Source organism: Panthera tigris, chromosome D2, assembly GCF_018350195.1.
Source record: "Panthera tigris isolate Pti1 chromosome D2, P.tigris_Pti1_mat1.1, whole genome shotgun sequence".
In the NCBI taxonomy this organism is placed as follows: Eukaryota; Metazoa; Chordata; class Mammalia; order Carnivora; family Felidae; genus Panthera; species Panthera tigris.
Window position 1 is genome coordinate 49553653 of NC_056670.1, and position 26900 is coordinate 49580552.

The window sequence follows — 26900 nt, forward strand, 5'->3', positions numbered from 1 at the left end:
TATATCATTCTTAAATCAAACTATTGTATATTGCATTGTTTGCATCCGATTTCTGAAAACTCAAAGACCAGGTCTTTTCAGCTTCAGTAGGAAAGCACGATGGTGCAACAGGGGTACCTGGCAAAAGCACAAGGGAGGATTCCTCATGGTGCAGGGGAAAGAGCACTGGGTTAGGGGCTCGGAGCCCCAATCTGTCTACGTATGCACAGCTGGTTAAAGGCAGAGTGCAACTAAATTCAGATCTCCTAACTCCTAATCTAGCATACATCCTACTATATGCTATTGCTATCCTGTGTGAATTACTGATTTAGGAGTTAGAAGGGTACGGGGAGGGCGGTGCCTAGGTGGATCAGTCGGTTAAGCGTCCAACTTCAGCTCAGGCCATGATCTCTCACTCCATGAGTTCAAGCCCTGTGTCAAGCTCTGTGCTGACAGCTCGGAGCCTGGAGCCTGTTTCAGATTCTGTGTCTCCCTCTCTTCCCCTCCCTCGGTGGCACTCTGTCTCTCTCTCTCTCTCTCTGTCAAAAAATAAACACTAAAAAAATGTAGTTAAAAAAAAAAGGAATTAGAAGGGTATAGACATCAGGCAGAAAAAGAAAACCCAAAATTATTTCATTAAGAGCATGTCTCTGTTAATTAAAAAAAGACCCTTTCAATAATATATAAACTAACATTTTCTTATTGAGGTCAAAACTATATTTTAGGTACATATGTTAACTAGGTAATTATTCCCTCCAAATAGTAAACTTGGGCACTCAGACGACATAAAATGAAGTTAGAAATAGGTACAATTTTGTTTTATCTAATTCTGTACTACTTAAAAATATAAGAACAAAAAACAAAACAAAAAATATAGCAAGGAACAAGTATTACTTTTATAACCAGAGAAAACAAAGACAGTAACCCTTACTAGTTCAGTTGATTGGGGTTAATGACATTGGCTATGATGCATATACGATGGACTGTAACATGTAATTACTGACCAGGGAAGTTGTTCCAGATATATAGATACGTGGATGAATTCAGTTGTGAAACTAGGCATGATCTCTTTTTTTTATCAAATGTATATAAGTATTTATAAAAAATCTGGAACATTGGGGCGCCTGGGTGGCTCAGTCGGTTAGGCGGCCGACTTCGGCTCAGGTCATGATCTCGCGGTCCGTGAGTTCGAGCCCCGCGTCGGGCTCTGTGCTGACAGCTCAGAGTCTGGAGCCTGTTTCAGATTCTGTGTCTCCCTCTCTCTGACCCTCCCTGTTCATGCTCTGTCTCTGCCTGTCTCAAAAATAAATAAAAACATTTTAAAAAATTTAAAAAAAATCTGGAACATTATATAATAAAAAGTCAGGATATAAAAAGGGAAGACTATAGACTATCACTGTCAAGTTGGGTAGAAAGAAGCACTGTTTATCAGACCCTGCTTAAGACTCTCTAATGGTTTCTCCCTTGCCCTGAGAATATGACCTAATATCCTTATAACATAAGGCCTTGAATGATCCGACCCTTTTCAATCTTCAAACGTCACCTTCTAGAACTCTTCCTCTCAACCATGGGAGGAGCAGTATCCTTCTTTCTGTTCTCTGAACTTGCCAAATTCAAATTCATTTCTGTCTCATGACCTTTGCATGTTTTCCTTCATGCCTAGAAAGCCCCTTCATGCCAGCAAGCCCCCTCATGCCGTATCTTCACATAGATGGCCCCTTCTTACCATTCAGATCTTAGGTCAAATGCCTCTAAGATAGCCCCTCCCCACCATAATAATTTACGACGTTCCCTGTCCCCCCCAAATCCTAGTAACTCTGCACTAATTAGGCTTTTTCATTTTCATGTAGCTACCACTATTTGAAGTTGTCTCATTCATTAACTTGTTTCCTGTTTGTCTTCACTACAAAACTGTAAGCCCCATGAAGGAGCGAATCTTGCCTATCTTACTTAAATGCTGCTGGATTCCCAGCATCTAGAACAAGCCTAACATACAGCAAACCCCCAACCAATATTTATTGAAAATGCAGGATTCATTGCCTCTTAAATAGAAGACAATTTGATCCTCACCGCGTTGCTTTCCATTTCAGTGACGTACGTTGGCTACTCACAGATTCACAACTGCTTACAAGAGGAGCAGAGGCGGTATACAGCCTGCACAACCTCCACCTGATGCCGGGATTCAGGCAGGAGTGATGCCCACCGAAATATTCCTGGTACGACAGAGAACTGGATCCTGCATGCGTTCACCAGCGGACGAGCAACGCTCCTGAGAATTCAGCGTTTTGCCCAGGGGTTTGCAGGGTTTCGGAGCCACACTCTGGAGGGCTATCAAAAATGCGTCAAGTGCCCTGAGCCCTTGGGATTATAGAAGCAAATAAACATCACTCATTTTAGCTCTGCATCTGCCGGGCATCGATAAAGTCAATACCCATTCCATAAGGAGCATGCACTAAAGTTTCCAGCTGCCAAATCACACGGGTTGCCTCAGACTGAGACCAACACGACGCTTCCGAATATTAATTTGGCAAAGGATCAGGAATTCCCCGACTTCCTATCCATTAGACCTCCATCTGTCCAAAGAAGCCAGCAGTCGTCTCTCTTTTACCTCTTCAGCAGAAATTGAACAAATGAGAAGCAACAGTGCCTGGCAAAGCTTATAGGAAACGCGTGTTCTACCCACAATTAAAATTACTATCTGAGGTCACGGTCAGGGGGTTCCTGTTTGTACCTTGTCAATGACAGACAAGCACTCAGTTCATTTCTCTCCAGTGAATGTTCTCAAAAGCAGCCCCACATCATTCAACAACAGGCTTTAAAAAGGACAGGGCAACTCTCTCTTGGCATAACAAACGTTATTAAATTACAAATACATCGAAATGGCTTACTTCTCATGTAACTGGCTTCCACCTTTTTTCTCATTACTTTCTTTTTATATTAAAAATGTCTTACTTAAGTGGTAGGTCCCTGGTCAACCTCAACATGTAAACATGGCCTTGTTTTATTTAAAAAAGGTTTTAAAATGAGGTGGTGACTTAACTTTGGTAAAAAGAAAACTCAGGAACAATTAATGTAACGCCATCTAACCCATAGTTGTTATCCCGATCCCACTTGGAATTATAAAAGGTCCCTGTACCCTCCCCCATCAACCTGTGCAGGACCTCTTTCAACGGCTGCCTGCCTTTTCCGTGCGGATGCGCATAATGGTGAACAGACTAAAACGAGTGGTGACGCACTGTAGGGAGAGAGGGGAGGGAGGGTGCGGCGGGTGCTGGAGCACATGGATTCTAGATGTGCCTAGAGAAAGAGACACGAGCAGGTGAGTCAGAGGCAGTGACCTGAAAAAGACCACGGGGCCAGCTGGGTCGGGGGGGGGGTGTGCCCAGAGTAACCAGAGATGAGCCCACAGTCGGGCTGTGGGCAGGAACGGTGCCTACAGTGGAGTCTGAAGTTGCCTCCAAACGATCTGGGCCGCCAAGGCCTGCACCAGGCTGGGGCTATGCTGACGGAAAGGAATGGCAGGCATGGAGGAAGCTGGAAGTGAGAGGAGAAGGTGGCAGAAAGCCAAACCCAAAGTTATCGACGGCTTCTCTCTTGAGAGGTCTGTGAGAAATCTGAGCACAGGGAAGAAATGTGGAGATAAAAGCAACAGCGATGCCTTATCCAGATGTAACGTGATGAAGATGTGGAATTGCTCTCGCGCCTCCCCGATCCACAATTTGTCCTCAGCTTCCACTCCTTCCATCTCTATGAGGCCCCAGGCTCAGTTGTCGGATCTCACCAGTCCGTCTCCTATCTGCACAAGATCAGCACAAGTGCTAACAGCTCAAGTTTGGACTCTTCCAACAGTCTCTTGGACTTTGCTTCAAAATCTTGGCCCTCGAACTCGGCAGCCAGAATCGTCCCGTCAAAGCAAAACAACCAAAAGAAGGTCCCCACAAAAGGTCATTGGTAATTGATTAAAACACCCAATTACAAGTACAGAGAGCTTTAACTGAAGCCTCTCCTTATACCCGTCCCTGGCTCCCTCTCCACCCCTAAAAAAAAACAAGCAGAAAGCCATCCTTTCAGCTACCACATCAACAAATACAGTAAGCAAAAAAAAAGGAATAAATTATATTACTGTAAACTGGACAGCCCTTATTTTCATAAAGGTAGTAATTTGCTCCATGAAAGCTTTTCTTTTGGTTCTTTCTGAACTGGTACATATGCAACCCTCACTGCTTTTTAAGCCGACACAGAGTCAATCGTGTGATGTATGAGCCTTGAAACTCTTTGGAAAATTACAGAGCGTATAATTCACAGAATAGGAAGAAAGTAACTTTCCCTTCCATTTGCAATCAGTTAAGACGACCGGCCCAAACCTTGCTGAGTAAACACCCCCAAAAAAGAGATTTCTTTGTGCTAAAAATCCAAATGGGGGAGGAAGTGGCCTGGGGCACCAGAAAGCCATAGGCTGACACCTGGTTATAATAGTTTCCTGCATCTCATCCAATGCCAAAAAAAGCTGGTTCTGCTTCACTGGGCAGAGGAATGAGCAGCAGCCGGGCCCCAAGCACTGGAGCATCCGTGGATGGCCTCAACGTGAAGAGTGGCAACATGACAGGGGCAGCCTCAAGTCCAAAATCAGCAAGTATGAGGACCCACGTGAGCGCTGCACAGCCAGAGGCAAACAAGTTGCTGCCAGCGTCTGAACTGATAAACCTTGACTCTGAGTTTCAGGCATTTTTAATTACACGTATTATATACATCCTTAATGCAGAAAAAGGAGAGCATAGAGCAAAAGGAGAACAATCATCTACAAAGATGACAAAAATCATCTACATCCTGCCACCCAATAGGTACTGTTTTGATTTGGAGTAAATCCTTTGGAGAATTTTTTTTTCTATATTATGTATGCCTGTCAATACATCTTTTTTTTTTTTTAATTTTTTTTTTTAACGTTTATTTATTTTTGAGACAGAGAGAGACAGAACATGAACGGGGAAGGGTCAGAGAGAGAGGGAGACACAGAATCTGAAACAGGCTCCAGGCTCTGAGCTGTCAGCACAGAGCCCGACGCGGGGCTCGAACTCACGGACCGTGAGATCATGACCTGAGCCGAAGTCAGACGCTTAACCGACCAAGCCACCCAGGCGCCCCTCAATACATCTTTTTAAAAACAACACTGAGACTTCACATCCATTACAATGGCGACTATAAAAAACAAAAACAAAACCCCGAAAATAACTGGTGCTAGCAAGGACACAGGGAAACTGGAAGCCTTGGGCACTGCTGGTGGGAATGTAAAATGGTGCAGCCTCTTTGGCTTTGCATGGTGGCTTTGCAAAATACTGGTGGCTTTGCAAAATATTAAAAATAGAATTATCCTATGACCGACCAGTTCCACTGCTGGGTATATGCCCAAAAGAAGTGAAAGCAGGGGCTCGAACAGGTATCTGTGCAGCTATCTTCACAGCAGCACTATTCGTAAGGGCCAAGAGGTAGAAGCAACTCAAGTGGCAAACAAAATAAAGTTTATGAACATCATGGAATATTACTCAGCCTTAAAAAGGAAGTTCTGACACATGTTGCAACACGGACGAACCCAGACGACATTATGCTAAGGGAAAGAAGCCAGCCACAAAGTGACAAATACATGACTCCACTTATGTGAGTCAAATTCATAGAAACACAAAGAATGGTGGTTATCAGGGGCTGGAGAGACAAAGAATGGGAAGTTATTGTTTAACGGGTATGGAGTTTCAGTTTGAAGCGATTAAAAAAAAAATGTTCTGCAGATAGACGATGGTGATGGTTGCTTAACAATAGGAATGTACTTAATGTTATTGTACTCTTAAAAGGGTTAAAAGGGTAAACTGTACATTACATATATTTCACCATACCTCAAAAAAAAATCCAAAACTGGGGTGCCTGGGTGGCTCAGTTGGTCGAGTGTCTGACTCTTGATTTCTGCTCAGGTCACGATCCCAGGGTGGTAGCATCAAGCCCCGCGTAGGGCCCTGCACTGAGCATGGAGCTTGCTTAAGATTCTCTCTCTCTCTCTCTCTCTCTCTCTCTCTCTCTCTCTCTCTCTCTCTCTCTCTCTCTCTCTCTCTCTCTCCCCCCCCTCCCCGCACCTCTTCCCCACTTATGTTCTTGCTCTTTCTCAAAAAAAAAAAAAAAATCCAAAACTGTAATCATTTTATCTGTACTTTGTTCTTTTTATTTAGTTTGACATCATGAATGTTAATAAATGTACTCTGATCATTGTAATGGCTGCAAAGTATTTGTGTGAATTTACTATAATTAATGTCACCAATCCTCTGTTGTCAGACAGTTGCATTGCCTCTGACTTTTCTTGTCCCAAAAAGATGTTGGATGATTCAATCATGTGACATATCAGGTCACACTACATTCCCAGGGAACCCTACCTAGGGTCATTCACAAATATTCTGGAAAGCTTGCACTTCACTCAAGAGAACTTGCTGTTTGCTCACCATTAAAAATATTTATTAAGTCCTAGTACCTTTAATATGTTACAGTTAGTAACAAATATAATGAATAATACTAATTAAAAATATTTATTAAGTACCTGTATACTTTCAAGTTTACTACAGAGGGAAAAAGTTAGACAAGGTACGAATTGAACATGATACCCTGGGCAATATTCAAAATATTTAGCAAAGGCTGTTAGCTGCACGGATCACTCAGAGGAGAGGCCAGCTGAACAATGGGGTCAGCCGGATCAGAGCATATTGCCTATTAGATTAGCTCTCTTAACCCCAAAGGAACCATTTAACCAGGAGTATGAGGTTAAATGGAAGTTCTAAAGTAAAAGTTTCTGAAGACGGGCACCTGGGTGGCTGGGTTGGTTGAGTGTCTGACATCGGCCCAGGGCATGATCTTGCAGTTTGTGAGCCTGGGTCCCGTATCGGGCTTGCTGCTCTCCGTGCATAGCCACTTCAGATCTGCTGTCCCCCTCTCTCTGTCCTTCCTCCACTCGCATTCTCTCTCTCCCCCAAATCAACAAAACATTAAAAAACAATTTTGTTTAAGTTTTTGAAGAGCCCCTGTATTTTATTGGTTGCCCAAAGGAATAGGTGCTTATTTGGAAAAAGAGGAGCAAAGCTCTAGACAGGGAACATTTGCTATCCCTATGGGACTGGTCTAGGGCCCAGGGGAGAGGTCTGGTGTCCACATGTACACAGGTGCTGGGGAGCACCCTTGGTCACTGAGACGTTAAAGAGTAGGCCCTTCAGACTTCTGTGAGTGTCTCCTGTTAAAGGCAGATTCAGATTCGGCAGGTCTGAGGTGGAGCCTGAGATCCGAATTTCTGACAAACTCACAAGTGAGGCCTATGTGCTGGTCCACAGACCCCAATTTGAGGAGTGAGGTGTCCTGACGGTAGGTGGAAGAGAAGAGAGAGTAAAGAGAGAGAGAGCAGGACTCTGAGGAATCTCAATCTCTCAAGGAGGGTCAGGAGAAGTAGAGGTTGCAAGGAAATTGAGAAAGGTAAAGATAAATCCAGGAGAGCACGGGGTCAGAGGTCAAAGAAGAAAGGAACAGCATTATCAACCCTACTGGCAGATCAGGTAAGACTCTAAAAAGAGGCACTTGAGCCTGTCCTAGTCCACTCGGGCTGTCGTAACAATATACCACAGTTGTGGAGGCGGGAAGTCGGAGGCCAGGGTGCCAGCATGGTGGGGCTCTGGTGAGAGCTCTCCTCCTGGGGTTGGCAGTGGGCTAAATTCTGGCTGTGTGCTCACATGGCCTCTCCTCAGCCCTCCCCGTTCTTCCTCTTCTTCTAAGGACACTAATCTCATCATGGGGCTCCACCTTCACAACTTCACTTAAACTTAACACCTTAAAGGCCCCACCTTCTAAGACCACCCCATTGCGGGTTGGGGCTTCGACATACGCAGGGGAGACACAAACGTTGGGCTCCCAACAGTGCCCACTGGACTTTGTGTAGATGTAAAGATGCCCATGAGGCGTTTGGCAGCCATTTCAGTGGGTGATGGGATTACTTGAGGGCACACAGATTCGCGGTAACAACCCAAGACCACTTCTGTAATACAATGTCGGGACTCTCAGGTCCCCCCAGTGGAACATGCCCCAGGTCGGGACTGCTGAGACACTGGCGTGGCAAAATCACTGCCTCCGGGCTCAGCACAGCACCCCCCACATGCAAGGCAAGCAGGAGCTCCTGGGTACACACGCCAAGAAGTTCCTGAGACAGGAATCCGGGCCACAGCCGTTCACATCCTTAATACCCATTAAATTGCTAAAGACAATCTCCCAGGCACTGAAGGCTGAACAGAACAGAGGACTCATTACCCTGCCAGTGGCCAGCGTTTTCTCTCTCCCAAACTATCAATTTCGCCTCACTTTGCAGACCCAGCAGAAGTTCCATCTGCAAAAATGAGATAAGAGCAGTCACAAATGCCCCTTATCCCCATTTTCCCACAAGAAGCTCAAAGAAAAGGCACATGGTTTCTGAGGTCCAATCTCTCAAGCGTGTTATTCTAGTGACCTCATCAGAGTCACACGGCTCCCGGTGGGTGGGCATAGGGGTGGGGGGAGCTCCCAGCGCAGGGGAGCCCCGAGGGAGCTGGGGTGGTTGTCAACGGCACTAGGGCATCACCAATTAACACAATCCATGCAAGGACAGATGGCCTTTTTCCCAATGCTCTATTTTCAATTCAGTAGCAAAACTAGAACGAAATAGACCAGGGGCTGCCTTGTAGAGCCAAAAGTATTTTATAATTATGGTTATTTGGCAAATTAAGGCAACAGAATGAGCAGAATGCCAAAAATTAGCCACCTCAACGTCTATTGTAATTACAAGAATCTCACTTATCCAGAAACATCAGCTACGTGAAAAGGGCCTCCAGGCAAACAAAGCTGGGATCTGGGCAGTTTGATTACAGGAACACACCAATGTGTCTGACTCATTGACTTTTACTCTAGAGAGAAGTCTAACTGGCTTGGTTATTTGTTTTTCAAGGCAGTGACAAATTAGAATGTAAACTCCAGAAGGGCAGGGATTTCTGTCAGCCTTGTTGGCTGATATATCCCTGGCACGAAGAACAGAACTTGAGGATCTGTCCAATGGCGAAAGAATGTTTTCCTCAATTTGGCGACAGCCCGCTCCTTCCCTATTAGGTCAAGACTCAGCTACTTCACGCTTGAGTTCCCAAAGAGGGGCGATTTTGCAACCCCTGGTTTAACTGCCATGACCGACCATTTCCTTGTGAACGGATACTGTAAATAACTGGTAAGATTTCTTTTGGAATAGATGTATTCTCTCTGTGATCTTGTTTCCAGGAGTTATTTGCTCTGCACCCTGTTTTTTACCTGGCAAGGTGACTGCCTACCTTGTTTCCTACTAGATTATAAACTCCTCCAAACTTGTAATTAGGGCAGCTTGGTTGAATCAAGCTGGAAGGGGAAATTTAGTTCAGTGTCTACCAGTCTTCACTATTGGAAGGTTCTCAAACTGAACTCCACTGGGACAGGAAGAGAGTAATAGTTTTTAATCCCCTCCTATTAATTGGCAAATCACAGGAACTAAGTGGCACTGTAATTTCCCATTTGAATTTTAGCACTTCTTTTGGGTTAACATTCTGTCCAAGGTACGAGACTTTGGGGGCCAACTGATATTTCCAATAAGGGTGAGGAACCCCCTAAATCCATGATAGGCAAATAGTTCTTGCCAAGGCCTAATTCGAGAAAAATTCAAGGGTTTAAGAGTCTTTTTAAGGTTTATTTAATGCTATTTATTTATTTTTGAGAGAGTGGGAGCGGGGGAGGGGTGGAGATACAGGGGGACAGAAGATCCTAAGTGGGTTCTGCATCCTCAGCAGCAAGCCCAGTGAGGCTCGAATTCACGAACCATGAACCATGAACCATGAACCGAAGTAGGACATTCAACCCACTGAGCCACCCAAGCGCTCCAAGAGCCATGTTTTAAAAATTCAAAATGAAAATAGCTTCTTGAGTCCTACTGGTGGAAGGGGGAGATTAGAAAATGTAAAATGTAAACTTGATTCACTCACAATGTAGAATTTAAGAAACAAACAAGCAAGGGGGGACAGGGTAGGAGACAAGACAAGGAACAGATTTCTTTTTTTCTTTTTTTTAGTCTTTATTTATTTTTGAGAGAGAGAGAGACAGAGCATCAGCAGAGGAAGGGCAGAGAGAGAGGGAGACACAGAATCTGAAGCAGGCTCCAGGCTCTGAGCTGTCACAGCACAGAGTCTGATGCAGGGCTCACACTCACGAACTGTGAGATCATGACCTGAGCCGAAGTTGGCATTCAACCAACTGAGCCACCCAGGTGCCCCCCTTTTTTTTTTTTAACATTTATTTATTTATTTTTGAGAGAGAGAGAGAGAAAGAGAGAGAGAGAAACACAAGAGGGGAGGGGCAGAGAGAGAGGGAGACACAGAATCTAAAGCAGACTCCAGGCTCTGAGCCATCAGCACAGACATGGGACTCAAACCCACAAACTGTGAGATCATGACCTGTGACCTGAAGTCAGACGCTTAACCGCTTAACCAACTTAGCCACTCAGGCACCCCAAGAAACAGATACTTAACTATAGAGAGCACACTGATGGTTGCCAGAGGGGAGATGAGTGGGGCTGGGGGTATTAAGGAGTGTGCTTGTCCACACTGGTAACATAATGGAAGTGCTGAATCACTATACTGAACACCTGAAACTAAGCACTATATGTTAACTATACTAGAATTGAAATAAAATAATAAAAAATAACATAAGCCTCAGATATGAGAGAAGGTGGGGGAAGCAGTATGCCCTTTTGTTCCCTTCTGTGAAGTCTGAATTATTTTAGAGGTAGTTTTGAAAATTCAAATCTGGAAAAAGAAAACAAAAAAAGCAAATAAAGAAGGTGCCATTTGAATGTAGAAAGACCTGGTTTGAATGTAGAAAGACCAGGCTTTCCCACTGACTTGCTGTGTAACCAACCAGGTAGGAGTGGCCTCCTGGGGCTCCAGTGTCCTACGGGCTACATAGGGTTGTCCTGGGCCCTCCCTCAAACCAGGCACCTAGTTGCTGCCACGGCACTCTCTGTGTCCCCTCCAGCCCTGGTCACACTGTGTGCTCTGTTGAGAGTCCCCTGCAAGGTCCCACTCTTTTGCTTTTTCCTATTATCCCACTCAACACACTAGTGTGAAAAACTAGCTGAGGAAATGTACAAAGAGCAAAATACACATACAAATGGGCTATGGCTGCAATTATGATTTTTTAAAAATCCATTTAAGAATAGCAGTGGTTTCTTCCCCTGACTTTCCATTGGCTACGTAGCTTCATTCCTCAATAGATCTGGTGGGGTAGGAAGAATTGGGGAGAGAAGTATTTTAGGAACCGTTGAGAGAATTACAGGGGAAGTCAAGTCATCCGAATGAAAGTCGTTCTATTTGCACCACAACACCAAAATAGATTTTCCATATTCATACTGCATCAGCAAAAAATCACAGTATATCTCTTCATTTTCCCCATCAATTTGCTCACATATTGTCTAAGAGTATAGCAGAGCTCCCAGCATGAGGGCCAGAACTACGAATAAAAAGCAGATGTGCATCAAAGATAGCCCTGCAGGGAGTCTATTTGCATGCAGATCAAGAAGCCTCAAGAGCAGCAACTCACACACTAAGGAAAGGATAAATCAAGATGGAGAAGTTTAGTTTCTCCCCAGGACGTTAGGAACTAATGGGGAGGAACTGACATAGGCGGGACCCCCTCAAAATCCAGTAGGGGCTGAGCCACAGTAACACTGTTTTTATTATAATTGCAAGGGGGGACCTGGGAAAATGTAAGTTGTATGGTATTAGAACAGTTCAGATTTTCTGGAAATACCTTATGATCCCGGGCATATACAACACCGTAGAATGAGAAAACACATGATCCCCAAGTAACACTACAAGTGTGCCGGGGCGCCTGGGGGGGCTCAGTCCGTCGTTAAGCGTCTGACTTCGGCTCAGGTCATGATCTCACGGTTCGTGAGTTCGAGCCCTGCATCAGGTTCACTGCTGTCCGTGCAGAGTCTGCTTCGGATCCTCTGTCCCCCTCTCTCTCTGCCCCTCCCTCACTTGCTCTCACTCTCTCAAAAATAAACAAACATTAAAAAACAAAACAAAACACTACAAGTGTGCCATTTTCACCATTCAAAAACCTTCCGTGAACCAATCACGCAATCTGTATAAAAAGTTCAGACCCTCTGACCCAGATTCTCCTTCAGGGAAACTATCTGAAGGACACAAAACCAAAATATGAAAAAAGTTCACTTTGCAATGATGTTCACAGCAGGGCAATTTGCAACATCAAAAAACCGATGCCCCACCACCTACAGACTTCATTACCTGAGGATCTCATGACCACTAAGCCTCAGTACAAATACAAAATAAGGCTTGACCTCATGAGGCTCAGATGAGGCAGCACAGACAAGCACCTAATAAACACTTATAAATCCCTCTATTTCAAGAGCAGAAACATGCAAACGCTTATAAAAGAAAAGCATCAAAAGCACATGCACACCAGTGTGTGGCAAATCCCCGGTGCAGGGAGCCCTGCACTAGTTAGCCGAAGGCCATCAGTGGCAGAAAACAGAGCAGAGGTCAGAGGTACCACAAACCAGCTGCCACTTCTCAGTCACGCAGTCCAAAAAACTGAAATCCGTACATGAAACGGAGCACCGCACCCCCCCTTCTCTGTCCCTAGCCTTACTGTTCCAGATCTCAGCTTAACAGAGATCAGAAATAAAGCACTTAGGAGAATGCCTTGAGTATAATGGTTGCTCAATCTGTGTTTAGTGAGTAATAAAGAAAATGCATTAAATGCCTTCTGCAAGTGCCTGGAACATGTAAGTGCTCAGTAAATGAAACTGTTATCCTTATTATCATCATCATTATTATTAAATGAAAAATTAGCATTTGTATAGCTCCTTAAAGTTTATAATAAAGTGTTTTCGAGTCCCACAGTGATCCTGTAAGAGAAAACAGAAGCTCACTGAATAATTTGTCCAAGTCCTTACTGCCAGCAAATGTTGACTTGGGGACTTGACGGTCCTCCAAGGCCCCTTCCCCTTGAGGAGGCTGGAATTTTATAATAATGGCCTCAAGCCTCCTCTCTATCATGGACGTGATTCCCAACATCCAGTCCATCCCAAGTGGTTAATCAAGAATTATAGCAATCCTGTTCCGCCAGCCAGTCATGGACTGATTTCAGGAAAGGGCAGTGACCCAAACTTTGCCAGTGACAACAAAGTCTTTCGGGAGCTTCTTGGAAAGATTTCATCACTACTGAGCAGACATGAAAGATGCTGTCGCTCCCCTTCCATGTGGCCCTTCAAACAACCGTAGCCATCTGAGGACCATGGCAGGGGCAGAGCCAAGAGAATCACAGAGAACTAAAGTCAGAGCCCAGACATTTCTGCTCCTGGACTTTCCACCGCACAAAGAATCCTTTTCCTTACCAGTGAAGCCAGGCCAGGTTGGAGTTTCCATTCTTATACCCCCAAACTGCCCACCTGATATACTCTCTACAAACGCCATTTACACATCGGGCCCAGCACACGTGTCCTGTCCCCTGTGCAGTAGCCCCAGATCTTCACATGTGGGTATTCTAAGCTTACATCAGATCTAATTTTGACTTCCAAAATCCTGAATGGGCAGAGGAGGAAAGCAGACAGTGGTGTGCACAGCTGTACAAAGGGAATGCATATTGCTGGTTCCCATCACATGGCTAACTATAGAAACAAAGACACCACACTGAGTCCCACTCAAGTTTCTGGCCCCTCTCCCATGACCCCCACCCCCACAAATCACAACAAAGCTCGGCAGCTGGAAGCCTGATGATCCCCAGTTGCTTCCCCGCCCACAGAGTGCTGTACTGCACACCACCAGAGAAAAGGAAGAGGAGGGAGAAGGAAGAGGAAGAGGGGGTTTCGTGAGAGCACGCAGTCCTTTCTTGGCAGGTTGATAAGGACGATTTGGCAAAAGCATCAGAAGTTACTTGTGAAATGTGTTGTTTTGCCAACCGGTACTTGCAAATTAGTTTTTCAAAAACGACAGTGCAAAATAGAAGCTATTCAACTGTCTTTTGACAATGTTCTATTGAGATCGAGTGATATTTATTGCATGCCAGATATCAGTCAACCTTCTGTATCTTTCCCTAGAACTGTAACATACTTGTCTTACAGCTTTCTAAAGTCCAGACCAGTCCACGGGGCTAGTGGGCACCATCTTCCAACAAGAGAAAGGATCTAGTCAACATGTCCCCAACATCTTGGCTGATCTCAGCCTCAACCTTGAGCTCATCACAACCCTTAAGATTCACCTCCATCCGATAAAGAAGGTGTGGAGTATTCTCGGCAGTATTACCGTACTGGAGTATTACTACGTGGATGGAACCGGAGGTGTTATGCTATGCGAAATTAGCCAGTCAGAGAAAGACAAATATCATATGACTTCGGTCATATGAGGACTTTAAGAGACAAAACAGATGAACATAAGGGAAGTGAAGCAAAAATAATATAAAAACAGGGAGGGGAACAAAACATAAGAGATTCTGAAATATGGAGAACAGAGGGTTACTGGAGGGGTTGTGGGAGGGGGGATGGGCTAAGTGGGTAAGGGGCATTAAGGAATCTACTCCTGAAATCATTGTTGCACTATAGGCTAACTAACTTGGATGCAAATTAAAAAAGATAAAGTTAAAAAAACAAGATTCACTTCCATTTAATTTAGCCGTGTACTCCCCAAGCCACGTCATCAATCATCACCTGTGCTAATCCTCACTTCTGGAATCTACAGTTGTTGTGAGATGTCAGTATCCCTCCCAAACCCCAGGCTTCTATCCAACAGCAATTCCCTAACTCCTACTGCACCGAGTTTCCAACCTCCCTGAGCGCCCACGTCCCTGGTTTCTCCATTTTCTCCCATTTCCTCAGCTTGTCCCGCTCCTTAGAGGCTAGAGCTCATTCCCTGTTATGTCACTTGCTCTTTTTCCGACACCCCCACTCCTTCCAAACCACCAATGCCCAATTTTGAATCAATCCAGACCATCCAAACTTGTCCGTTCCTATAACTGGTAAGGCAAGTTTCGCTAGAGGAAGTCTCTCACCCTTGCAAATTCAATGGCACAGTTATGATTTCCAACACGTAAACTAAGTGCTCAAAGTGACTCAGCAACACTATCAGCACCTGCTCCAACTGCACAATGGTTCTTCAAAATCTTAAGTACTCCATGTACCCCTCAGCAGGATGGCAAACAGCTTGAGGGGCTTCCTGGTTCTGTGTCCTAGCAGCTGTACAACCTCAGCAAGATGCTGAACCCCTCCCGGCTTCAGTTGTCTTGTTTTTAAAATTGGGATAACAACTCCCTCCTCACGTGATGGTTGCAAGAACTCAGAGAGTTAACACGTGTAAGGTAGCCGTAACAATGCTTAGAACATATAAACTGTCCCAAAAATGCTGTTACTATTTTATAGGGAAAATGGGGGCTGCTTTTACTCCATTTTTCCCCTTCAGCTTATTCCTCCAGTTCATCCCTATCCACACACATCCTTGATCCCTTTTGTTCCTTTCAAAAGGAAGACATGTCCTTTTATATTTTTCAGGTTAGTATCCCCTCTTCTAGTTTCTGTATTTTGAACCTAGACTTTTATACTGGATCCTCTTTAGCCTACACATTTACTCAAGTATGCCTCATCTTGAAAGCAGGAAGGAGAAATGTGAGAGGGGAAAGAAGGGAAGAGAAGACAAGGGAAGGAACCCCCCTCCAACCGTGCCACCTTCCCAGGTGCCCCCAGTGACTTTTGCCCCTTCACAAACCCAGCCTCTTAATGATCTGTCTGCACTGTCTCCTCATCCCTCTTCTCACTCCCTCCTCAATGGAATAGAATTTGGCTTCTGCCTCCCCTACATACTGCTCACACCGTGTCAGACATCGTCACCAATGACTCCTAATTGCCAGTGGTAACTCTGCCATCCGTAATTCATTGACCTCTCGGCAGCATTTGGCACTCTGTCGTTGTTGAAACTCTTTCTTCCTTGAATTTCCGTGACAGGAGTCCCCCCTGTGTATCCTTCTTCCCTACATACCCATGCTTCTTATTTTCTTTTGCTAGATCCTTCTTCCTCTGACCACTCATTCAATGGTGTGTCATTTATTCATTCATCCAACAAACACTACTGAACTCTTACATGTCTCAGGCACTGTGACAGCTGCTGGGACAAATAAGGCAGGCACAGCTGAAGCACAAGTCCAGAAGGCACTATTCACCGTGAGACGCAACTACTCAGACACGTGAGTGGCACTTTCTGGAACTGTGCAAGGATTTTTATCTTTGATCCATCTCACGTCTCTCTATAACCACTCTCCTTGGGTGCTTACTTCCACACACAGGACTTAAACCGTGAACAATGGCAGTGACACTGTAAAGAAGACATAGTCTCTGCCCTCACCGTTGGGCTAGTGAAAAAGATCAGCATGTAACTAGAGTGGAAAAAGAAAGGCACGATGACCAAGAGGTGCCCTGGGTATAACACGAACGAACACACCCCAGTTATCCTCCACAATTTTTGGACCCATTTCACACGTCATTCTTTACGTGCTCCTCGGGTAATTACATTCAATTATGTCTTGTTCATCCAATCCTGTCATGCTCAACTGAGCCTATTGGCTGGTGATGCCCACCTTCTGGATTGCTTGCCCAGATTATCAAATTGCCTAACCAGACATCTCCACCACATCCCTATAAGGGCAGCAAGCACGGAGAATAGAAATATGAATAAAGCAGAAGTCTTACATGAGGCATTAACCTTACTTCCCATCTGTACCATTTCAACAGGCCCCCAGTTTGTCACCCTCTGGGACCTTTCTTCAAGCCTCATTCAGACATACATGTTTGAAACACAAGCTAATTTTATCACCCAACCCCCATTCCCACCCCACCCCCCTGTTTAAAGGCCTCCAAGGACTACTCTTAGCAGCTAAAGCAAAACTGAAACTCAGTGGTGTGGTACACAAAGACCCTAAATGATCTGGCTCCTGCCAGTTCTTCTGGTCCTATCTAGCATCTAGCCATATGCATACACTGAAGGTCCGCCATACCTAACCGCCCTGAAGTCCCATCCACAGTGTGACTTTCCCACCCCAGTGCCTTTGTACGTATTGTGCCTGCACCTGTTGTTTGCCTCATGAATTTCTACCCTTCCTTAATGCTTTGATCAACCTAGGCAGCATGAAGTGTCTCTGGCTCTGAACCAGGTAGCAGGTGGTCTTTAGGGGACTCTTCACAATGCCGTGACTATTTGTCCACACATCCGGATCCCCTAGGAGATTGTAAGCCTTTGGATAAAATCCTCTCTATTCTCTGTGGGCCTTCAGCACCTGACACAAGTACCTAGCACGTGCTGGGTACTCAGCACACACTTGCCTGAGGAAGCGGTAAACTCACCGAGTTATTTTAACATTACTTAATCCCAATATGTTTTTTATTAGGGGCTTTAAAAGTAATGAATTCTATTTCATCTAATTCAAATGTCTCTTCCCAGCTTAAAAACTATTAAAATTTTAGGGGCGCCTGGGTGGCGCAGTCGGTTAAGCGTCCAACTTCAGCCAGGTCACGATCTCGCGGTCCGTGAGTTCGAGCCCCGCGTCAGGTTCTGGGCTGATGCCTCGGAGCCTGGAGCCTGTTTCCGATTCTGTGTCTCCCTCTCTCTCTGCCCCTCCCCCGTTCATGCTCTGTCTCTCTCTGTCCCAAAAATAAATAAAAAACGTTGAAAAAAAAATTTAAAATAAAAAATAAAAAAAAAATAAAAAACTATTAAAATTTTAAAAACCCAAACTGACGTATTACCTTAACGTTGCCTGTATATGCCACCCATTAGGTATACCATCATGCAAGAGTTTATGAAGAAAGCAGAATGTGCCAGAACAATCCCAAGATGCTGATTTGGATGCAGCAGTTATTCAGTGTCATTTGAAATGTTAATTAGACCTTCACCTCTAACAAAATTAGAATATATGGTTTTCTGCACTTTATCTTTTTTGAGTGGGGAAGAAGTCAACCAAAAGAAGTAGAAATGAGAGGAAATAAATGTGTGGTGCTTAATTTTTTTGATACAACGACCAATCTCCTTATTGTTGGAACCCCCTAACTATTAAGCAAAATATTTTTGCCAGTATCTTATTTATGAACATTTATTTATTCTTTACCATGGTACTTTGAGCTTTTTCTAAGAGGGTTCATGAGTTTATAAATTATGTTAATACACTGTTGCCTGTTGAGACTTGTAAGTAAATGTGCCAAACAGCTGGCCAGCACTGAAGGCAGGGTCTGTGTCAATGAAACAGAATGAAGCTTCAGACCCTTTGGAATGCAGACTCACCCTGGGGCTTCAGTGGGACCTTACCCAGAGCCTAGCAGTCACCACTCTCGTTCCAGAGGGGAGAATGAAGAGGCAATGTCTGGATTTTAGAAGTCAAGAAACCATAATGCTTCTTAACAAATCATTGTATGCCAAAAATACTGCAATGGCTCTCTCACTACCAAATCCATGAGGCAATCACTCAAGTTTATCTTCTTGTTCTGCTCATCAACACACACGCGGAAGGAGCCCTCTAGGTGGGGCACTTGGGTGGTTCAGTCATTTGAGTGTCCAACTCTTGATTTTGGCTCAGGTCATGATCCCAGGGTTGTGGGATCACGCCCCACGTTGGGATCCACACTGAGTGTGGAGCTTAAGATATTCTCTCTCTCTCTCTCTCTCTCTCTCCCCTCCCCGCCGCCTCTCCTCTGCTTGCACATGCGTGTACTCTCTCTAAAATTAAAAAAAAAAAAAAAAAAGAATAAGCCCTCTAGGATGTAGGGTATTCAAAGAAACAGAAAACATCCTTGGATGGTTTCCACAGTCTATGTGCTCTGACCTCATCCCCTACCCCCACCCACACACATAGACAGTCATACTCCAACTCTTTTGACAGTTATGCCCAAGTATACGTGGGGAAATGGCAAAGTAAAAAGGAAACTCCATTGACCAAAATGTGACTACAGAGGGTACCTGACCCAGAACAGCCATTCCTCGGGATTTTATCTTTGACTCTCCTCATGTCTCTCTATAGACGCTCTCCGTGGGCGATTACTTCCATACATGCGGGACTTAAACTGAGTCTCTACGTGGATAACTCCCAATCTATGCTTCTTGCCCAGAATATCTAACTGCTCATTTGGCTGTCTGTCTGCACAGGCACAGAGGATATAAAGTTAGTAAGACCAAGGTCTTCCCATGCTTTTTCAACACAGGTGCACAGTAGCAGTTAGAAACAATAAGGAGCTTCCAGAATGACACAAACCAAATTTGGCAGGGTTGCAGAAGCAGAAACTTGCAAACACGTGGCCTAATCATTTACAAACTTGTTTTCACCAAGAAAGCCTTTGTTCAGATAAAATCTGACTTGGAAATCCAAAATGTGAAACCAAGAATAGCACACCTGCTCAGGTTGCAGTCGAGACCACCGAAGGGAACCCCAAACTGGATGCAGGACATCCTTCCCCCTCATTGTCCCCATGCCCCATAACAGCCCCTGCGACTCCTTGAAACTCCCAGAAATCTGCAAAACACAGTTCAAAAATGACTGGCCAACATCCATGAAGGTGCTACTTTTAATACAAAAATCAACAGGGAAAGCACATTTGGGGACAGCTAACTGGTAACAGTGGGTGAGAATTCCCAACAGTATTAGAAGTAAAATAAGAACAAATGTCATTAAACATAAAGTCAGTTCTAAGAAGTGCACTAGATCAGTGTCTTTCACAGTGTCTATCACCTTATCACATTTTCTCAAAGACAGTAAATCCTAGTGGTAAGGAAAAACTTAAAAGTAGACACTATTTTTTTAAGTCACATAAGGCAAGGTTTAAGCTGCTTGCTTCTACGAGTCTTAGGTATTTCTTACATAGAAACCATGTATTTTCAAAATTTATTTTGATACAGTTAAACAAAAAGTATTCAGAAACAAGTTTGAACATTAAGATTCCTACCAACTTGAGGAAATGCGTAATAAACAAGGACACATCTTTAAGTTATTATAGAAGAAACCGATTGTTGTAGAAAAGGCCAAATTACTGTCCTCAAGAAAAACAATCACCAAAACATAAAACAAGTAGGGTGACTGATCAATTATTGGTTGGTTGACTGTAATAACACCAACTTGGTCGATTTGTTTTTGGGTTGTTTTTTGTTTTTTTTTTTATGTTTTTTTGGGAGAGGGTGCGCAGACACATGTGAGCAGGGGGGAGGGGCAGAGGAGAAAGAGAGAGAAAATTTCAAGCAGGCTGCGTGCTCAGCGAGGAGCCCTAGGCAGGGCTCAATCTCACAACCCTGGGATCATGACCTGAGCCAAAATCAAGAGTTGCATGCTTAACTGACTTGGCCACCCAGGCACCCCTTGATTTGGTTATTCTGACATTGTACAGACATAAGCTCAGTGAATTCCTCCCACAGGAGGAAAATCAGTGAAAATTCATTCGACCATTGGGAAAGCTTCCCATATACTGAGTGAGTACCATATAGAGAAATTGTAATACTAATTAAAAAGAAGAAAAAAGTCTCATGTTTAATATTTTCATCAAGTATGTTAAGAAATCATACTTTGTTTCAATAAAAGTTGTTCTGAAAAAGTATTGTATACATCAGGTTCACAACCCTGCCTACACAGGAGGTTCACCAGGGGAGACTGAAAAACCACCAGTGCCCTGGCCCTAGCCCAGACCTAGTGAATCAGAATTTTTGAGGATGGGTCCTTGGCACAAATACTGTTTTTCCCTCCCAGGCGATTCTAATGTGAAGCTAGCACTGAGAACCATTGATACAGTCTTGAATCAAGTGACTGATCACTCAGTAGTCAGGCCTCAACCTGGACAAACCACTTTTCTTTTTAATTTCCTTAAGTAATCTCTACACCCAACTTGGGGCTCAAACTCATGACCCCAAGTTCAACAGTCGTGTGCTCTACCCACTGAGCCAGCCAGGTACCCCTGGGACAAACAACTTCTTTTTGATGGCAGTGATGCCCGTGAGTGGGCTTCCGCATTCGTGACCCGTTAATGATGATGGTCAAGATTGCTTTTTGCTAGTTGTCTGGTTGACCAACATCAGACTGAAGAAATAGCACTCTATTCTCCCTTCAAGCAGATCTAACTTAGTTGTGAGCGTGGGTTTGGGTTTTGTTTGTTTGTTTTTGGGGTTTTTTTTTGGGGGGGGGCAGTTCCTTCATGGGCTATGAATGCAGGTGTTTTGAAGTCACAAGTTTAGAACCATGAAATTACTATTTCAAGAAACACGACTGGTTTCAGTAGGTAAATATGAGCTTACTCCCGTGGAAAGTATTTCATCCAAAAAAGTAAAATTACAAAAATAACACCCCTTGGCCTCCCAGATAATTAATTACAGCTTTAATCTGTAATGTGCTAAATAAACCAGAAAATGGTGGATTGTGCTCAGAAATATTTGAAAAATTATAAAGTTAACAAATGTTTAAGTATTGGGCTGGTTAAGATTTTATGTGGCTACTCTGTTTACATATAGTAGTAATAAGATTTCTTGGGGGGAGACAGACGGTGACTTTTATGGGGATTTAAAGCTTGAAGACTAGGTTCAGGTCCCCTTTATAAATAGGAAGTAACTAACATTACATCCATAAGAGAGGCTTATAAACATGGAATTTCTCTCCAGCAGCAGAGGGATGAGCTATTTTCAAGATACACGGGTACTCTAAGAAACTGAAAAATTAAGACCTCTCTTAACTGGGGCAGTCAGAAGTCAGTAAAAGCAGAGTCAAAAAGTTGATACGACATATTTCAAACATCGTATTTCAACATTAGTCACATAAATACAAGCAAAATCACTCACTAACCTTTAGCTATCAGGTCACGACTGGAGTTCTGTGTTGCCTTCTTGGTGAAACTACACCCAGATTTCCTGCTTCTGGTTCTTAAAAGCACTTGTACCTTAAAGTCACTTGTGGAAAAACCTGAGTGCAAAATCTTTCTGGATTTGCTTTATTATAGTTTTCCAATCATTTATAGCTGTCGGTTCCATGCCTAAATAGTAGCAGCCTGTTTGCTGACTTTTCTTTCTCTATTTAGCTTCATTATCTTTGGGGGAGGAGGTTGAGATAAAATTTACTGTTTTAATCATTTTAAAGGCTACAGTTCGGTGCACTCACATACTACAAAGCCATCACCACTATCTAATTCTAGAACAAAGCCAGCATCCTCAAAAGAAACCATGTAACCCTCACCAGTCACCCTCAACTTTCCCCACCCCCATAGCACGGCAACCACGAATCTACTTTTTGTTTCTATGGATTTGCCTATTGTGGGCGTATCGTACAACATGTGGTCTTTTGTGTCTGGCTTCTCTCATTTAGCATAATGTTTTCATGGTTCAACCGTGTTGTAGCATGTGTTGACACTGTTTTTAAAAATAACTTACTTTTGGGACACCTGGGTGGCTCAGCAGATGAAGCGCTGGCTCAGGTCACGATCTCACAGTGCATGGATCCGAGCCCTGCATTGTCACTGTCAGTGTGGAGCCTGCTTGGGATTCTCTCTCTTTCCCTGTCTCTCTCTCTGCTCCTCCCCCCACCTGCACTTTCTCTCTCTCAAAAATAAATAAATAAACTTAAAAAAAAATGACTTACTTTTATGCGCCTATACGCCAATCAATTTAGTTTTTATAGAAAAGGCATTCTTCGGCATTCCCATCTCTTCACTTTCTGTGACACTTCATTAAATTGCAAAATTACACTAGCAAGTGGTGCTGGAATAAACAGGACTATGAGCAAACGCCACTGTAAGCATACACCTGGGCTGACAAAAGCAAAGTACACCAGTTTCTTGCGATGATAGCTATGTGCCAGAGTGGCCCCTGTGCTCTGAGCAGCAACCAATAGGTGTTTCAGAGGGAAGGAGGGCACTGGCTAACCCGATGTGTTGTTTTAGTGTGGGTCAGTACTCCATTACCCAGGAGTACTGGCGGGGGGGGGGGGGGGGGGGGGGAGGGGGGAGGGGATGGCATGCAGAGGGGGTAGAAATGATAAGTGTTTATTACTTACTCATTAAGCAAAGAAGGAGCACATTAAATAATTAATTAATGGCGTGTAACTTCCTACCTGGCTACAGCAATTCATCCCATTCATGAGTGTGGAGTAAAAGAAGGGGTAAAGGAGACGGGTACCTGATGGGTGTCTGAAGTGGCGAGCGGACGAAGAAAATCAACTCATCTTGGGTGCCTAGCAGCTGTCAGAAACCGTGACTCTCCTCCAAGTGTTTCACAGAGACCACTTTCAAATAGGACATTGTTAGATAATGACACTTCCCGAAGTCCTTTGATGTGGAACAAATTAGAAACAGACAGAGAGAACATCTTTGTGCTCGGAATCTCCCAACATCAAATGTGGATTTGGTTTTTCTCAATTCAATTATTATACCCCTTTAACGGGTGAGTTTTGAGATATACGACAAAGGTTCTCTCATAAGCAAATAGCTTCCAAATTAGCGATTTTTAAAAGCAAAGCAGTTGGTTAGGTAAGGAATGTATAAACAGCCCCAAAAGCTGCACTGAATACTTTTTTTGGCTGTATACGACTGAAAAACTGCCAAGTTCATTTTGATAAGCCTTCGTTAAAAACAATAAACATGCCTAAGCTTGCAAACCATGCCGTTTTGAAGAAAAAGCAAGTGAGAGAATTAGAAAATGCTTAAAACTGGAATGTCTGAATAAAAACTTCCCTGGTAACGGATTTACCAAGAAGTCACAACACTGTGTGGCCTATGGGATAGTCAGGGGGATGGGAGACAAATGTAAAGTGAGAAAAAAATGAAAGCAGAACACCATCTTCATAAATAAATAAGAAGCTACATCTTACAAACTAGTACAATTACAGTATGTAACCCTAACACGGGTACCCTCACACTACTGAGAAAACTAATCCTTCCACGCTTAAGTTTAATGTCACCAAGGCGGCGATATCCCTGCACTAAAGATAATGTAATTTAAGAGACTCCGAATGAACATCCATAAAATAACCAAAAGTGGGACTTGCTCTTCGTGAGTGTATAGGAGGGTATCGGTTTATAGAAGTCCAAGTAACTTCACTGAATTCGCTTCTTTCTTTTCAGTGATTATAAAATCAGCAGAATCATAGGACTGGAAGGAAGATAATCTGGAACATTTATGTCCATTTCCCTACTTTAGGCAAAACTGAAATTCTCTTTTTTTTTTTTTTTTTTTTCAAGTAGGCTCCACACCCAGCACAATGCAGGGCCTGAACCAACGACCTGGAGACCAAGACCAAGACCTGAGCTGAGATCAATGGTCAGACGCTCAACCAACTGAACCACCCAGGTGCCCCTGAAATTCTCTTCTAGCTGCCAAACAAAATCTGGAAAAAATTCTCATGAATGAATTGTAACTTGAGCTCCGCAGGAACAACTTTCTTTGTTGTGTTCACTGATCTATCCCAAATGCCCAGAATATACCAGGCACATAGTAGGCATTATATAATGCAGCAGGTAAATATCTGTTAAATTCAACTAAACTGAAAAACATAAAAAAATGTGCAATGCATAAAACGCTAAATAAGTCAGCTTAAAGTTCCCGTCTCAGCTCTACAATATGGTCGTGGTGTTCCTTATAACACACAAATGATCCTCAAGTTGGCTCCAATATCATACGTTACACCTTTTACTCTAACCAATCATCGCCATCAGGAGCTGAGAATCAGAAGACGTTCCAGGGAGAAATGGTAAATTCAGTCCACCTGTTTTGATTGCTTTTCTTTTCTGGATGTTCACCTAGGGCATATCTGCATATTCATCGCTGTTCAGGTAGAATGTAAATATTATTTTAAATTAAGGGTTCACATTTTTTAAAATTGTACCCCAAATACAATTTGACTAAATCAACCTCTCGTTTATTTCAAAATCACACCAGTTAAATAAATAAATAAGAAGAGGAAAATGATATGATCATAAGTGATTCCGGTATTATCATTGTAGTTCAAAATGCCTAGCGGCAATACGCTTTGAAAGTCGAAGGAACTGGGAAGGAGAAGGCCTGGATTGTGGGCTTGGTTCCATCACCAGTTACCAGTAGGAGTTTAGCCAATCCTTGACCACCAGAATCTGAGCTTCCTGGCCTGCAAGGAGAAGGGTTTGAAGAGATGATCTCTAAAACCCTTAGCAATTTCCAAGATCCTGTGATTAGGTGAGGAAATCCCAGTCACTTAATTACTCCTTATTTAATCGTTTGTTTTCTTTAACAAACATACATTGAGCACCTTGGAAGGGTCAGACACCATGAGCCCAGTCGGGCGTGACACTGTGGGGGGGGAGGGGCGAGACAAACTCTGCAGGGTCGGTTGATGATTTTAAAAGCTAGTGACCTCAGATACCTATGGAGACAGTGTATTTCTAACTTTGTCAGGCCTGAAGTCTTTTCTTCCTGGGTTAAGCTGGCTGCGCCTTCAGAGTACCCCGCTCTCAGCCAAGAAACAAGTTAAGTTGCACAAATGGAAGCCCATCAGAATGGAATGGTTTAACCAGTGTTCTAGTAGGTTCCATCCGTCTCAACATTAAAAAAAAAAAAAGTTATAAGATGGTCAGAAAGCTGGGCTGTGAAGACAGAAGACTAACCAAATCGCCCCAGGTTTTACTGGGATCGTGCTTTAAAATTGTGCTTGCCAACACTTGACCCTGAGTCCGCACTACTTTCCTTGAGGACAAGAAACAGCTGAAAAATTAAATTCAATCAACTGAGGCTGGTGTGTTGTTAGTACACCGCCCACGAGGAATAAATATTATTACCCGGGGCAGACGAAGATTTAAAAAAAGACACTGAAAACCGAATCCAGCCGAAAAACGGTCTCTACTACATCGGGCAGTCCGCCTTTGGAAAGCACAGGAGATGGAGATCAAAGCCGCTTCCTCTCCAGCCACCTGCCCAGAAACTGCCGGAGCGCTGGCCCGACACCGACACCGACACGACGAGCGGGCACACGTCCGTCTCCTAACCCTGCAGGCGTCCCGAGGGACCCGGGTTGGGGTGGGGGCTCCCGGAGCGAGGCTGGGCGCGGGGGGCCGCGGCAGCCGACGGAGCGCCCTCCGCCAGCTCCACCAAGCGCAGCCCGAGAGCCCCGCCGCGCAGGATGCCTGGGTCGACTGAGCCCCGCGCCGCCGGGGAACTGGGAGAAGAAGAGCCGAGGGGGCTCCGGGCGCCAGAGCCGCCGGCGGGAGGGTGCGCCCGGTGCAGCCCAGCGGGGCCGACCCCGGCGCCCCGCAGCCCGCCCAGGGCGCGCGAACCCCCTTCCGCCCGGCCCCGCCGCGTCCTCACCTCGCGTGGACCGCTGTATCCCGGGCCGCGGCGCGCGGACATGCCTCCGGGGCGCACCCACCCGGCCGTGGCCCTGCGCCGTGGCCCCCGTCCCGGGCCCCAGCCGCCGCGGTCCGCGCTTCCGAGGAGGGGCGGGGAGTGCTCGGGGCGGAGGCGCCGGCGGGGCTGGGGCCGGGGGCCCCGCGGGCAGCGCGGGAGGAGGAGAGCGCGGCCGGGAAGAGCCCAGCGCCCGCGTGCCGAAGCGCACGGGCAGGTTCAGCCCCCGCCGCGCCAGCTCCGCCGCGGACTCTGTCGGGCGGGCGAGAGGGGTTTTATCACTGCGACCCGCTCTGCGCGCCGCGGCTTGGCGCGGGGTGAGGGGCGCGGGGGCGGAGGGACGCCTGGCGGTTATGTAACGGGTCGGCCCGCTGTGTTCCGAGCCAGCTCGCTCCAGGACTGCCCTACCCTCCCCGGGGTCCGCCGTGACCCTTAGCAGCCTTGCGGGCCCCTGACCTAGGCAAGCAGAGGGGGCCCGGT

The 26900-nt window shown here is 44.9% G+C and overlaps 1 protein-coding gene across 1 annotated transcript in view; it reads right to left on the reverse strand.

Moving 5' to 3' along the window:
* Window positions 1-26459, reverse strand: part of SLC16A12 (solute carrier family 16 member 12) — a 78066-nt gene extending 51607 nt beyond the window's left edge. The window contains 1 exon segment of the mRNA XM_042960898.1: window positions 26385-26459. The gene's annotated coding sequence lies outside the window, so the exon portion shown is untranslated.
* Window positions 26460-26900: the final 441 nt, after the last annotated feature.